Below are 15,776 nucleotides of genomic sequence, written 5' to 3' on the forward strand. Positions count from 1 at the left end.
TTCGATCCACATCCAGTCTGTTTCGCTCTAGCGTTTTCGCTAATCAAATATAGCTTGAATATATCCGTTAAAGGGTGCACATTTTGACTTTCTCCCTACGATTTTTAAAAACTGTTGTAGATCAAATCCTTTGTCTGACTGATCTGCTCCCCCAATTTCTCTCCTTTTCATTTTGGATGACTGGGCTATCCTAGTTGACTGGGATAGAGACCACTTCATGCACATTGCACAACTTCAACATCTCCTACCAAGCCAAGTAATAGGCCACGTTGTCTTTTTCTTCAATTCTCCTTTTTAGAAAATTCACTGGCTTTCAATTCTTCAAGACCCCTTTTAACTCTTATGATTGCATAATCGAACACAATACTTCAAAAGAAAATTTGTTCAAAGGGATAATGTATCATCAAGTGGATGTGTTTCCTTGTGTGTTTTGTTAGCGTGCATATTTGTTTCTGAGCGTGTTTTCTTTCTTGGAAATGAACTCTTTAAAATAACATAATATAAGAGAATTTGAAAACTTAGTAACTCTGTCTTCAATCTTTGCATATGTGCCACGTGTAAGACAATTGTCCTTCGAAAACTGTTTGCTCAAATTTTCATTTGTTGTTTGAATTTGAATTTTGGTGGGAAAACTCATTCTTTGACGCGCTTGTCGTCTTTCGAATTTCCATTGATGTAAAACCTAAAATGTCACTTCATCCTTCTACTTCTCCACGCATGCCTTATAAATAAACGTGGAGACAATTTTCTCTTTTTAAGTCTTCAAATATTTTCTTTCAATTTGAATCACCAAGGTTTTTGCCAAAATCTCTAGTTTTCTTCGGTAAAAACCTCACATCTCTTGTCAAATGGGGAATGCTAATCTTCTTCCTTCTTCGATGAATCAATACATATTAAAGTTTAGAATGATGCAGTTTTCATTTTAAATCAATGCATATTAAAGTTATTTATTTGTTTATTTTTTAATTTTTTTATTATAATAATGAGGGTCTAAGCCCAAATACATATTAAAGTTTAATTTGTACGTTGTTTGTAAATATTCAAGTTTAGTTTGTACTAGTGAAAGCAATAAAAGTTATGCTCTAGATAATCTTAATTTCTATGTAACATCCTTTGCAAAAGTGGAGTTTTTAATTGAATCTTTTTTTCTCCTCCGGATAGCGGCGGAGTTAGACAAAATTATTGTGGTGGACACTGTGATAGAGCTTGAATTTATTTTTCTATTGGAGTCAAAAAATGCATAAAATGATTCTTGATGGTTTCTTAATAACATTATATTTATTTATCCAAAAAAAAAAGAAAAGAAATTCAATTAATATTTTCAATATTATTATGAAATAAGAGATATAAGAAACATAAGAAGTGATGAGCATAAAATTTTGAGAAAGACAAGAAGATCAAGATAATAATTTGTAATATATACGACCATTAACTATGAAAAAACCTCTCTTAAAAAAAAACTATAAAGATACTTATAATATATTATTTCATTATGTTTATTATTAAATCTACATAAATTCCAAAGGAAAATACACCGATCATGTTACATATTGTGAGTATGACCAAGATGCCTCTCCCTCATATAACAACATCAGGATTCCATTGAAAGCAATCAAGAGAGCCTCCTTCTTTAATCTTACATGGTCCTGAATCTCTTACTTCCCAATTACATTTATCGCAATCCTGGTCTCGTTTTTGAATATAAATGTCAAAATAGTGATTTCCGTTAATCCATGAAAAACTACAAAAATATAAAGATTTTCCAAAAAGTGAAGCATGAAAAGAGAAGGTGTAACTTTCGCCAAAATTTAGTGTCCGGAACCCAAAATCACTATGTTTGTCTTTGCAATGAACACCGAGTTGGTTATTCGCGGCTAATTTGTTGGTAATGGTCACATATGCTTTGTCAAAGACTCCAAAGCTTTTGCTGTCCTTAAACTGCAATGCAATTAGAATTGTTAGTAACATAGAAACCAATAACATAAATTTGGAGACTCTAACCATCTTTCTTTCCCAATAGATTAATGATACAAATGATATTGAAAACAATTGATCCTTGTTTCGCTATATATAATAATATAATATAATATCAACTATCAAGCCGAATGAAAAGGGATTTGTTTTCAAATATTATATTAATTAATCATGTGACTATATAAGGTAATAATAAATGTACAGACTAATATTATTAATTTTTTATAATAATGTAAGGAATATTATGTACCAAACAAAAAACGTAAGGAACATTATTGTATTACTGTTTTATTCTTTACATTTATTATAACCCTATATATGGCATATTGTTTTTGGTAAGGAAGCTAACAAGAAAAGACAAAAAATAAAACAAAAAGAATAAGGGGTGTATTTAATTGAGATTTTATTAGACAATTTTGTCAAAAAAAGTTTTGATGATTTTATGAGATTTTGTTGGACTATATTGATTTTGTGATATTTTAAAGACTTTTTTACAATATAAGATTTTTAACACATGATTTGAATGAATTTTGAGAGATTTTTTTCAAAAGACTTTTTACAATCAATATTTCATAATACTTTATATATTAGGAAACTTTTGTATATTTGGAAAATTTTAAAAGAATCAATAAATGTTAATAAAAGAAATTATATTTTTTTTTTTGGTAATCCAAATATTTAAACAAAAAAAAACCTTACTTTTTGTTTTTACGTAATTTTTCTAATTACCAATAAAAATGTTACCACCACCACCACAATTGATGGGAAACAGAAGCAGATGAATGTGACCAAAAAAATTCGTTTCTGTAAAAAGTTGTAATGAATCAAAAGTTTGTAAAAATGATGTAGAATTTGTTAAAATATTTTTTTGCAAAAAAACATATTTGATAGGTAAAGAAGAAGAAGAACAAAAAAATGGTATAATGATGATGAAAGTGAAAAGTCTTGGAGAGTTTGACAAAGCCTCAATGATTTTTTGGTGAGATTGTTGAAAAAGTGAACAAAGAAAAGAAAATAAAAAAACCGGGTGCAGTGATGATGAACTGCGAAAATAATAAAGAAGAAGAAGAAATTTGATACATTGATGATGAAAGTAAAAAGTCTTGGAGAGTTCAAAAAAGTCTTAAGGCTTTTGGTGAGATTGTTGAAAAAGTCTATCAAGTGTATTTTTAACTAAAAAGTCTTTCAAAATCCATTCCAAAGAAGAATCCATAAAAAAAAAAATCATATTTGTGTTAATTGAATACCACAAGATTTATTGAACTTTTATAAAAATTTTGATTGAATACCTCAAGATTTTTTTGTCATAAAAAAGTAAGGTATTTGCCTATTTCTAAATTTCAGGGGTGTATTTGACGAATTTTGAAATTTCAAGAGGTATTTGGCATTTCACTCATTCCCTTTTCTTTCACCACTTGCACGCAACTTTTCAAAGAAAACGTTGAACACCCGAAGACATTGCAGCGGGGTAGTTCAAGAATACTCACAATGAAGGAAGTCGAACCTCTATACTCACCCTACAATAAAAAAAATATTGCGGCATTATCGCAATATTTTTTTTTAATATAGAGCGAGTATTGTATGGTGTGAAGTTAGTCACGTTATAAAATTATTTATCAATGTAAAGATTGTTGTCTTGGTGTATGATAGCAATAGAGTAAGGTAAAATTACTTGTCATAATATGATTGGAAATTATTTATCTATCATTTTGAAAGATGGAGTAGTAATATGAGTGCCTACTGATTTGCAGTTATTTTAGGCATTGTTGTATTTTTTTATTGCGAGTTTATTTGAATTATAAATATTACTAAATATTAAAGTTGATAAATTTGATGAAAAATATTTTTGTTTATAAAAATGTTGCTAGAGAGACTTCTATAATGTACTATAAGCAAGATAGAGGGAAAAAAAATTAAAATTTTAAATGATACACATGAGTTACTAGAACATCGACCCATGCGGTGCACGAGTCTAATTAGCCGTAAGATATAATGATAAAATAAAATATGATAATTGCAATAATGAAAAGTATATGAAAAAAGTTGAGTAACATTAAACGATAGTTCAACAATAATTTTGAAAAAATATTCATACGAAGGTAATTATGGTATATTACGGAAGGCTTCCTTATAGACTACATTGGAAGTCTTAGTCGTATATTCACCGTCATCGTCGATGATTAATATATTTAATCCTTCTCTAGAAGTAACTATTGAAATCGCAACATACAACTGACCATGTGAAAACACTGGCAACGAAAGATATATCCCAACATGTTTTAAAGATTGTCCCTGACTCTTATTAATAGTCATTGCAAAAGAAATTGTCTCCGTTGAAATTTAAAAGAAATTCTGACGTCAGATGGTGTCAGAGAAAATCTAGGTATGAAAACCTGATCACCAATATTACTTCCTGAAATAATTTTACCTTCAAGAGCACGTTTTCTCAATCTCGTAATAATAAGTCTTGTTTCATTGCATAATCCTAATTTTTTATTCAAATTCTTTAACATCATAACTGGAACTCCAACTTTAAGTCTCAACTTGTGATTTGGAAGTCCCAACGTAGAAATTGTGTTCAAAAATTCGGGAGTATGAACATCATCCACTGTTTGACCATCTACATTATGTCCGAGTGGAGTATCATAACTCAAATATGTTTTTTCTTCACCAGAAATTAAATCCAACATGTAATCATTTATTGTGTCGACTATGGAATTTTTAGGAGCTAGTATAGCTCTAGTTTGGAAATACGTCATATCGTTCATGTTTTTTTAAAAGTCGAGGATAATGCTTTCAACGATAGAAGCAAGAGGATCACCTGAATTTGGAATCAATAAATCTGATGGAATGTCAAGTTATGAATCATTGTCGTTGCCATCTCCAATTTTCCTTCGCCAACACCCAAAACCCATTCAGAAAACAATCTTTTTTGTTCAACGTCTGCACTCGAAGCACCACCGAGAAGCCTCATGTTAAAACTTCACAAAAATTCCAAAGAACCGAAGAATTAATAGTAGCATGAAAAACTTTTGGCCTTGTACCTTTGGGTGTTACTGGTAGAATTTGTCTAAAATCTCTGCCAAAAACAACAACTTTTCCACCAAAGAGAATGTGTTTATTTTTTTTATCAACAGATTTGAGAATATCTTTTAAAGTTCTATCAACAGCTTCGAAGCAGTGTTTGTGCATCATTGGTGCTTCATCCCATATAATGAGCTTTGCTTTTTGTATTAATAGCGCCAAAGGGTTTTTGGGAACTATGGTACATGTAGCAAACTCGTCAACATTTAGAGGAATACCAAACCTTGAATGTGCTGTTCTACCACCAGGTATAAGCAATGCAGCGATCCCACTTGATGCAACTGTTAAAACAATCTCACATTTTGAGCGTAATGCGGTTGACATGACCCTCCAGATAAATGTCTTCCCTGTACTGCCATAACCATAAAGAAAAAATACACCAGGTTTGTTTTCGTCAACTCTTGTCATTATTGTATCGTATACTTGATGTTGCTTTGAAGCCATAGTTGACATCAATCTAACATGTTCCTCAGCTAATGATTATCTGTTATAATTCAATTCGTCGTGTATTAAACTATTTTGTATATCATGAACTAATGATGTGTCTGCTCGAGACATTGCAAATTATAAGCTTGGTAACAATGTATCCTAATAATTAGTAAAAAAAAAAAAAACAATGTATCCTAGCATGTTGAGTGTTTTTTGAAAGGGGTTTTCTTGTAGGAATATATGTACCAAATCGATTAAAAAACAAAAATATTGAATTAGGATAAAAAAATGTAAGTTTTTTCGTAAAATAAAACACTAAGAAAATCTATGATTTGATGATTTGCTAGATTTATAATGATTGGTTTTTAATTGTTTAAACCGTGTAATGAAAATGTATGATTTGATGATTTGCTAGATTTCTAACGTATGATTTGATGATTTGCTAGATTTTTAATTATCGGTTTCTAATTATCCTATTATTTAGAGGAGGGATCCATTGACTCCAGGAGTAAGTCTCCATTGACTTTCTCCGCTTAATAAATCGATATCGGCATTATATTTTTTGAATCAAACCGTTGAATTCAAAGATCTCATTGAGTAGATCAACTCCACAAATTTTTATAAAAATTCAAAACTGTTTGATACTTTTTCTGATAACTTCAATTAAACGTACGACAAACTTTTAAAAAAACCGTTGAATTTCAATAATCTGAATACATAACTACATTTTTTGAATTACTCCTGAAGTCAACGGATCTCTCCTCATATATTTATATTTATATATATGACTTTTTTAATCTTAGTTAGCCAAATGAAGCGGGATAAAAAAATGTAAGTTTTTTCGTAAAATAAAACACTAAGAAAATGTATGATTTTATGATTTGCTAGATTTCTAATTATCGGTTTTTAATTGTTTAAACTGTGCAATGAAAATTGATGGTGCTTAATTGTCGTATTGAAATCTTTCCTATGAAAATTGATAGTGCTTAACACTTTGTGTACACAATTTTAATCATAATTGGTCTACTTGTCACAGTGGTTGAAATGTTGTATTGCAATTGCAATGAAGGGTTACGGGTTCAAATCCTAGTCAAGACAAAATTGTATTTATTTGTAATAAAAAATTATAATATAAAAGTGGAGGGAAAACAAATTAGGTTTTAGTGTTTGCTTGTGTATACTAGCTTATATATCCTTCTTATCCTTCTTATATATAATGGTTATAATATGCAACTAGGTTAACCCGGGGTCGCTTGCTATGAATAAAATTTTTCAACCACTATGACAAGCAAACCATTTGTGATTAAGATTACGTCCACAAGGTGTTAACTATGTTGAAACTTTACAATTTGTTTATACTCAAATAGGAAAGATTTCATATATCAGTTAACCACCATGAAATAAATTTTATTTAACTCGAATTTATGTTTATTGATATTGGAATTATGTATTTAGTATACATATATGAAAATAAAAAATTAAAATTCTTAGCTGTTAGATTTATTATAATTTTTTTATATGAAATTAGACATTATCGATTTCAAAAAAAAAAGTTAGTTTTTTTTTACATGAAATTAGACATTATCGATTTCAAAAAAAAAAAACTATGTAAATTTATTTTTTTATCAGCCACTAAAAAAACACAAATCTTGAAAGAAAAAAATCTATTGATTTTCTTTTTTTTTTTAAGAAAAAAATTATTTATTAGGATATTTCTTAACCTAATTTAAAAAAAGAAATTTTTTTTATGTTCTACATGGGTTGACTCCTTCGTCAAGTTTGCTTGGCAGTGAGTTGTTTTCACCTTTTAAGTTTGATTATACGTTAAATTGTGTTTATGCAAAACTAAATTTTTAATTTTCATTTATACCGTGGCTATTATATTTCAAATAATAATTAGACATTAATGATGATTGAAACAATTTGAAGTATACTGTAATCATATCCATATTTATAGTCACAATTAGAATCAAATCGAAAAGAAAAAAAAAACTATTGATGTAAAAATTCTTTGTGCATCACAATTATATATATTATCAAAGAATATCACTCATACTAACACTTTTTACAATATTCACGTAAAAAAAAATTTATTTTCACATTTCAATGGCTCATGTTAACAACTTTGTCACGCTTGCACTTAATTTACTCAGAGGTGTGTATCAATTTTCATTATGTTTCGTGATTTATCATCGATCTTTATTTCTGAAATCGATATTGTTTTAAATTTTTTTGCTAACTTTATTTTTTAATATATATATTAAAACAGGTCATTTGAATCCAAATCCTTTATCTGATCGGGAGAAATTGGTTAATGAATTACAAGTTATATATCGGACCTTACGGTCAATTTCCAACAAAGTTTGTGTGGAAGAAAGATGGTCGTTTCTGGTCTCCCCGACAGAGAGGTTTTTCAATTGATAGGATTCATTATGTCTCGCCAGGTTCTGGTGAGAAATTTTATTTAAGGATATTGTTGAATTACGTCAAATGATCCAATTCCTACGATGATATCAAAACAATTAAAAATGTATGGTACAAGACATTCAAGGAAGCTTGCTATGCAATGAGATTTCTTGATGATGATAAGGAATATATAGATGGAATCAAAGAGGCGGGACATTGGGGCACGACAAATTTTTTAAAAAGATTATTCGCTATTTTGTTGATATAAACACTCAATAGCGAAGAGAAAGTACATGTTGACTCCAAAAAATTCAATTGTTGACTTAATTAATGAGTACATGTTGTCATTGATAGACAGTGAAGAGAAAGTATATTTGAGCTACAATTTTCCAGAAAATGATAACTCTGGTTTCGACAGGCCGAATGATATACACACTCCCGAATTTTAAATACAATCACCTGTTCGGGCCTTCTAAATCACAAGTTAAAATTGAAAGTTGGAGTTCCTGTTATGTTATTGAGAAATATGGATCCAGTTCATGGGTTGTGTAATGGAACTCGGTTGATTGTTACAAAGATGTGACAATTTATTATAGAAGGAAAGATAATATCAGGATTCAGGAAGCAATATAGGCGACAAAGTTTTTATTCCCAGATTATCCTTAACACCATCTGACGTCAGAATCCCTTTCAAATATAAACGTCGGCAGTTTCCTATCGTTGTTTCATTTATCATGACTATTAACAAGAGTCGGGGTCAGTCACTGAAAAATGTTGGAGTGTATCTTCCGCAATCAGTATTTTCGCATGGTCAGTTATACGTTGTTGTGTCAAGAGTCACATCGAGAAATTGTTTAAAGATTTTAATCGTTGATGATAACGACAATCTTATAAATACCACTTCAAATGTCGTTTATAAAGAAATTTTTCGCAATTTGTACGATTGTTTGTGCTTTCATATTTATGTAAGTTAGTGGAAATAAATTAGACAATAAATATTTTTGATTTATACGCGTATGAATTACTTTGTTTATTAGTCAAAATAGATATAATATAATTGATCTACAATTTTTGACAGTGCGAACGCATGAGAATGGTGACTAGTTATATATATTATATATAAGAGATATTAGACACTTTACTAATTTAAGTTACATACTTAACCTAAAAAAAAAACATTTAAGTACCATATACTTTAGAGTTCATTAACGTCTTATTTCACCGCATCAGTTAAGGATGATTTTTTAATTGAAATTTAATTATACTATAAGTTTTTTTAGCTTGTCAAATTATAGAAAACAATTGTTCATGAGGTGACAGGCTGCCTTTCGTAACTTCAAGGGACAAAATAAAAATTTCATATGTGAGTTTGTAAGAGTGGTCATTAATTAATGCAGCCATTATTAATAATAATAATTTCTTCTTATCTAAAATTTTAATTTTTCTTAAGAAAATAAAAAAAATGCGTTATAATTTTGAATAACTTATTATTATTAAAATATTTAAAAGTTTTAATTTATGGTTTTAATGAGTACCTTTGACCATACAACGTAATAACGGTTCCTTTTATATAAAAGTAATATAAATGAAATATTAAATCATTAATAAAGTTTTTAAAGAATTATTAAAATTAAAAACAATAAAAAAAATAAATGAGTTTGCCATAACATGGTTATAGATCTTGCCTATAAATTAAGACATATTTGCAAAGACTAGTAGGAAGTCATTCAAGAAGTTCACAACGATATCTTACATATACACATTTAAATTAAAAGTTAAAAATTATGGGGCAGAAGTATATTTATCTATTAATAGTTTGCGATGGTTTTAGGTATGCTAGTAACAACAATGTATGCAAGTCAAATTGATGATGTGAGCTGTCAAGAGGTTCTTTTGTCCTTATTGCCATGTCTTCCTTTTTTGCAGGGAACTGGTCCTACTACACCACCCAGTAATTGTTGCGTAGGAGCAAATAATTTAAATCAAAAGGTCACCACCACTCAAATTCGGAGGGATATTTGTAATTGTCTCAAACCTGCTGCATCAAGATTTTGAGTTCACTCTAACAGATCAAAACAATTGCCACAGCTTTGTAACATCGGTCTTTCAGTTTCATTTGATCCTAGCATTGATTGCAACTCGTAAGTGTGTCTTCTTGTTTTCTAGCTAACTCATACATACGCTCATATTAATTTTTATAATATCAAATGTTAGTTGTAAATATATTGTTTCGTTCATAAGGACATTTGTATTGTTCTAATTAAACATTTTTTTTAAGGGTTCCATGATGCTACAATATGAGGCATGCTAGTCTTAAAGAGATCTTGAAGATTTAGGAAGATAACTATATATATGTATCAATATAAGCAAATTGGAAAATTGTACCAACTCTTTATTGTTTGTGCTAGCTCAGTTAAAAGAGCCTAATTAGCCATGTAACCTTATGGTGCTAAGGAATCGGTAGATTTCCAGGGCGGGAGTTCGAGGTTGTATTTCTTTACTTCATGTTTTTGGCTCTCTATTGGGTATCTCCGAGGACTTGAGCTAAGAGATTGTTTCTTGAACGTCCCATACTTGACCTACTTCGAGACAATTGTATAATATCATTAATGCCATTTTGATTAAAAGTCTTCCCTTTTTCAATTTTATTTTCATAAAAAGATGCACATTTTCGAGAATTAAATCATAGAAAATAAAATTATAAATAAAATGCAATTTAAATCTAAGTAAAAAAGGAACAACCAAATATAATAAGTAAAATATCCTTAAGAAAAGTTTAATTAGCATAATACTAATATTCACTTTAACATTTTTTTTTTAATTTATAACCTTCTAGTTCTAAGGAAGGGGTCTAGTAATTCATAGTTCGGAGGTAATTACATTGCCAAAATTATCCCCACTTTTATATTATATTTTCAAAATTATCATTCTTCTACGTTGCACGTAAATTTTTTTGATCATTGTTTTTCTTCATTTATCTACGTCTTTTCATGATATGGGCATCGTTGATTAGTTTGTAAGTATGCCTATTTTTTGAAATATCCTGAATAGTTATCATAGTTTGAATACCTTATGGCCGTTAAAAAATCAAAATTTTTAAGGTAAGAAAATATAAAAATTCTTATTTAATTCATTTTTTTAAAATAAGTACTTTCTTTTATGTATCAATATCAAACATATATTCTATCCATAAGATAAAAAGTACGCACTTGCTAAATAATATACGAGTCAAAATACATGTCCGCGCATAAATTATGAAAAAGTAGCACGCGTATTAATATATATGAGTAGAACTATTGGCCCGCGTAGAAATTATAAAAAAAAAGTAGGCACACATATTAATATATGAATAGAAATATAGATTCACATGAAAATATCGGTCCAAGATGAGATTATAAATAAATAAACATATGTGTATTATCATGTGATTAAAAATTTAGATGCCCGTTGAAATAATAGATCCAAGATAGACACCTGTATTAATTAATATATAAGTAGAAATTACGATCCCCCTCCCTAAAAATAAGAAAATTTTGAGATTTTTCGGTCCATTTTTATAAGACCACTTTCAAAGGACAACCAATGACATATATAGGCATGCGTAGAGATTATAAGAAAATATGCATACATATTATAGAAAATAAACACTTGTATTAATTAATATATGAGTAGAAATATAAGTCCCCATAAAAATTACTATTTCCGTCCCGAAATATAAGATCCTCTCGTGTCAAATACTATTAAGTTTGGTGTCTGGTAATAAATGGTAGATAATTTGGTCGTGGAAGTTTGATAATAGGTGTCTACACATTTTATAGAGATGCTTTAACAACATCTTAAAATTTTGATTTTATCCAAATCAATCTTATAAAAATTACTATTTCCGTCCCGAAATATAAGATCCTCTCGTGTCAAATACTATTAAGTTTGGTGTCTGGTAATAAATGGTAGATAATTTGGTCGTGGAAGTTTGATAATAGGTGTCTACACATTTTATAGAGATGCTTTAACAACATCTTAAAATTTTGATTTTATCCAAATCAATCTTATAAAATCGACTTATTACGTGAAGATTCTACCACCAATTTATAAGATGTGAATTATTCTCTCTTAACAAAGAATACATAGAGTTCCGTAACCTATTCTACATAAAGTAAATTATTTGCTACTATGATGTTTAATTGGACACTCGTACACCATAGACAAAATGCATTTAAATATGATATAACATTCCATTTTATCTATAAATACTAGTACTTAACTAAATTTCAAGATACTGGAGTTCATCTCTACATAAATATTACCATGAGTTGTAAGCAATATAAAAAATTACTCTATCAATCAGAATAATATAGAGGTGAAAGTTTAACTGGTTAAGCTGGTTGAATTAATGGTTAAGAAGTCATATACTAACATAACATTGTAATATACTAACAACTAACAAATTGTCAAACAAAATAAAATGGGAATAATATGTTGGGTCACGAGAGGGCAGCTGGAGGATACATTGGGCTTAAGAACAACTTCATAAGTGAGTTTGACACCACACTTTAACCCAAAACATTAAGGCGTTAAATTTATGAGTTCTCTCACTTATAAATTGTTCAACCTCCTCATAAGAATATGTCACATGTACTTTTTCTAATATTATTTATGACACCAATTAATTTTTATATGTTACATTTTATTATTTAATAATTGAATTAATATTTAATGACTTTACATTTTATATTAAATATTGAAATAAAAGAATTATATTTATTATATTTAAATTCATTTAATAGATTATAAGAAAAAATATTAATATCTTAACCGTTTCGATATATTTTTAAAAAGTGATATTTGAACTTTTTGACAACAATTGGACCAACATTAGTAAAGTGCCTTTGGTTTTTCTCTTTCTCTTGGTTTTTTTAAGTTTTTTTTTTTTAAAAATAAAATAAACTCCAACTCTCTCTCTCTCTCTCTCTCTCTCTCTCTCTCTCTCTCAGTGTTCTCGCAAATGTTGTTCAAACAATGATTTGAATTTATCATTTCTCTTATTATGTATAGATAGATGTATAGATATATATGAGTGATGAATATTGTGATAGAAAGAAAAGTTTACCCAAATTGAAAAATTTATCAATTCAGTTCCCAAATTTCAGATTCGTCTTCTACAGAATTCAGTTCTCAAATTTCAGTTGAGTTGAGTTTAGTTCCTAAATTCCAAAACCCTAACAATGAATAGTTCAGTTTAGTTCTTCTTCCGAGTTTAGTTCTCCGAATCGCTCTTCGCTCGCTCTCCACCTACACGACACGCTATACTTTGTTCTTCCTTCCAAAGGTATGTTACGATTCATCTCTTAATCAATCCTAATTACTTTTGTCATTATTAATTTACTAATTATTTTGATTTCAATTAATGAAGGTGTGTATCTGCATCGTCGTTGTATCTGCATCGCCGTGGTCGACACAATCTGGTACTTTTGTGGAATTTGAGTTAATATCTGATCTGGTTAATGATTGGATTGGATTTCATATCTTAAATTTTAGCCGATTCAAAATTGACATGTCTTTATATTTCTCACATGTTTTATTTGCCATTATTATTTTGTAGTAGTTTAATCCCTATGGCGATATAAGAACTTTTGTATAGTGTGGCAGGCAGAGACAAATTCATGAACTTATGATAACATTGATAAGTTATATGTAGAATAGATTTAGCTTAAGTTTGTCTTTGATTCTAGTTGTTAAGTGTTAAATATGTCAAAATTTGAGTCTAATCTTAAGTGGATGCAATAAGTTATTGTTGTTATCATCCACAAAAGCAGTTATGAAATCTTTCAAAAGGGCCAATTTCATGTATCAAATTGAAGATATTAGCATGTCTATGCAAAATAGCAATGTAGATTATGGTTTCACCAATGCTATTAAATTCCCATATCAAATCAGGATAAGTACTCATAAACCATAGATAAAAACTCAAAATTTCCAACTTCAGCTGCAATAAATGTTACTTGATATGGTTCTCCCATGATTTCCTTAATCTCTGAGTCATGTAGGAAAAGATACTTATCCCACATTTTTCTTATAAGCTTAAGAATTGGAACATCCCTCATACCTAAATGTTAATGGATTTCATCTTTAATGCTAGTTATTAAGTGTTAAGTTTGTCAAAATTTGAGTCTAATCTTAATTTTTTTTCTTTCAATTTCTGTATATAATAATTTTAATCTTTTCCTAGGGATATTTGTGTCTATTTGTACATATGTGATTATAATAATACATGTGCATGATTTGTTCATTTTCTGTCATAAACTCTCCTCTGGTACCTATAAAAACTAGTGTAATTGGGAATTGTGATTTTGTTTTATCATTGAAGATTGGCACATACTTCAAATTGCTTCAGAGCATTAACAAGAGTGACCTGTGCAGCTGTACTATAAAAGAAGTGCACAAGAAGGTATCAATGTCAAAACTAATTGTTTGTACTTTGTCCTATTTTTAAAACTTAAAAGGCGTATTTAAATTGTAAATACAATTCACTCCTAAGTCCTAACCTATATCAAGAATAAAAGTAGCAGCAACAATGAAAATGCAACAAATTGAGACTTAAAACTTGATTCTAACCATCCATCACCCGTGTACTCTCTGTAAGATTAAAAGCAAGACAGAATCAGAGTACTAGAAAAACAGAAATTAAATATATACTGAAGCTTGGATCAATACAAATTAATCAAGTCACATACATGATTTCAGAGAAAATAGATAAAATCATTGAACTATGTTGTACAATATAAATCTACAAAAGTGATTCTAGAGTGATTAAATCATTGAACTATGTCTTTATTGTCTTTTAATGTTATTTTGTCCTCTGTTTTACCTGTAGATGTCAAACCTAAACGGTTGAGAGGTCCAACAAGATTGTTAGATGTGTGGGACATGGTGGGTGGTGATGTTATAATTGTTAATTTGGACAAGTATGGTTGTCCTGTAGATGACGAAGGGTCAACTCTTACTCGTTTCATAGGCAGCATGGTTCGAAGGCATCAATATGCTTCACTCAAATACAGATCTTGGAAAGACATGTCTGATAAGGAGAAAGAAACCATGTTGGATGTAATGCAGGTATTATAATTGTATATTTAAGCTTGACTGTGTTTCTCTGACCTTCAACAATCCTTTCCCCACCGTCAACAACTCTCACTCACAACGTACCCTCTCATTTACTACTAAAACCCTCGCCCTTCCCAAACCTCTCTCTTCTTTCACCACACACTCACCTCAACCCTCCTCACATTACATATCCACCGTTGGATCTTCATCGCTCAACCTCCCTCATTGGAATCTCACCCACTGTCACCTCACTCTTCTCCAAGTCCTCGCCGTCGTGGTAACCTCTCCACTCTCTCCAATTCCAAGTCCACTATTCAATGTTTAAATTCCTCAATTGATTTTAGGTTTTTTTTGTTGTTATTTTCTGCAGACATCGATATGCACGACGTGCTGTTTTGTTCTGCAATTCCTACACTTCTGGTTAGTTCCTTGTTTGGTAGTAAATAATTAATTATTTCTGAAATTGCTTAATTAAAATCGGATATAAGAATGTGTGTAATGTGTGTAATGAATGATAAAGGCTTTCAAGAGAGCAGCGGAAATTAGTGACGTAACCAATGAACTCGGTGATCTTGGGTAATTAATTGCCATTTTTTTCTTTTTTCATGTTTTAAATGTAAATGATATTGAAATTAAATAAAAAATTATTGTTTGGTTTTTTGTTTTTGTGTTGCAGACAAGAGATTACCCAAGGTGTTAAAAGCTCCACTCGCGTGGTTCGCTCCGCGGAGGAAAGGTTTCGCCGTTTAACCACTATGATACCTTCTTCTTCAGGTTACTTACTG

Source organism: Trifolium pratense, linkage group LG1 (genome assembly GCF_020283565.1).
Source record: "Trifolium pratense cultivar HEN17-A07 linkage group LG1, ARS_RC_1.1, whole genome shotgun sequence".
In the NCBI taxonomy this organism is placed as follows: Eukaryota; Viridiplantae; Streptophyta; class Magnoliopsida; order Fabales; family Fabaceae; genus Trifolium; species Trifolium pratense.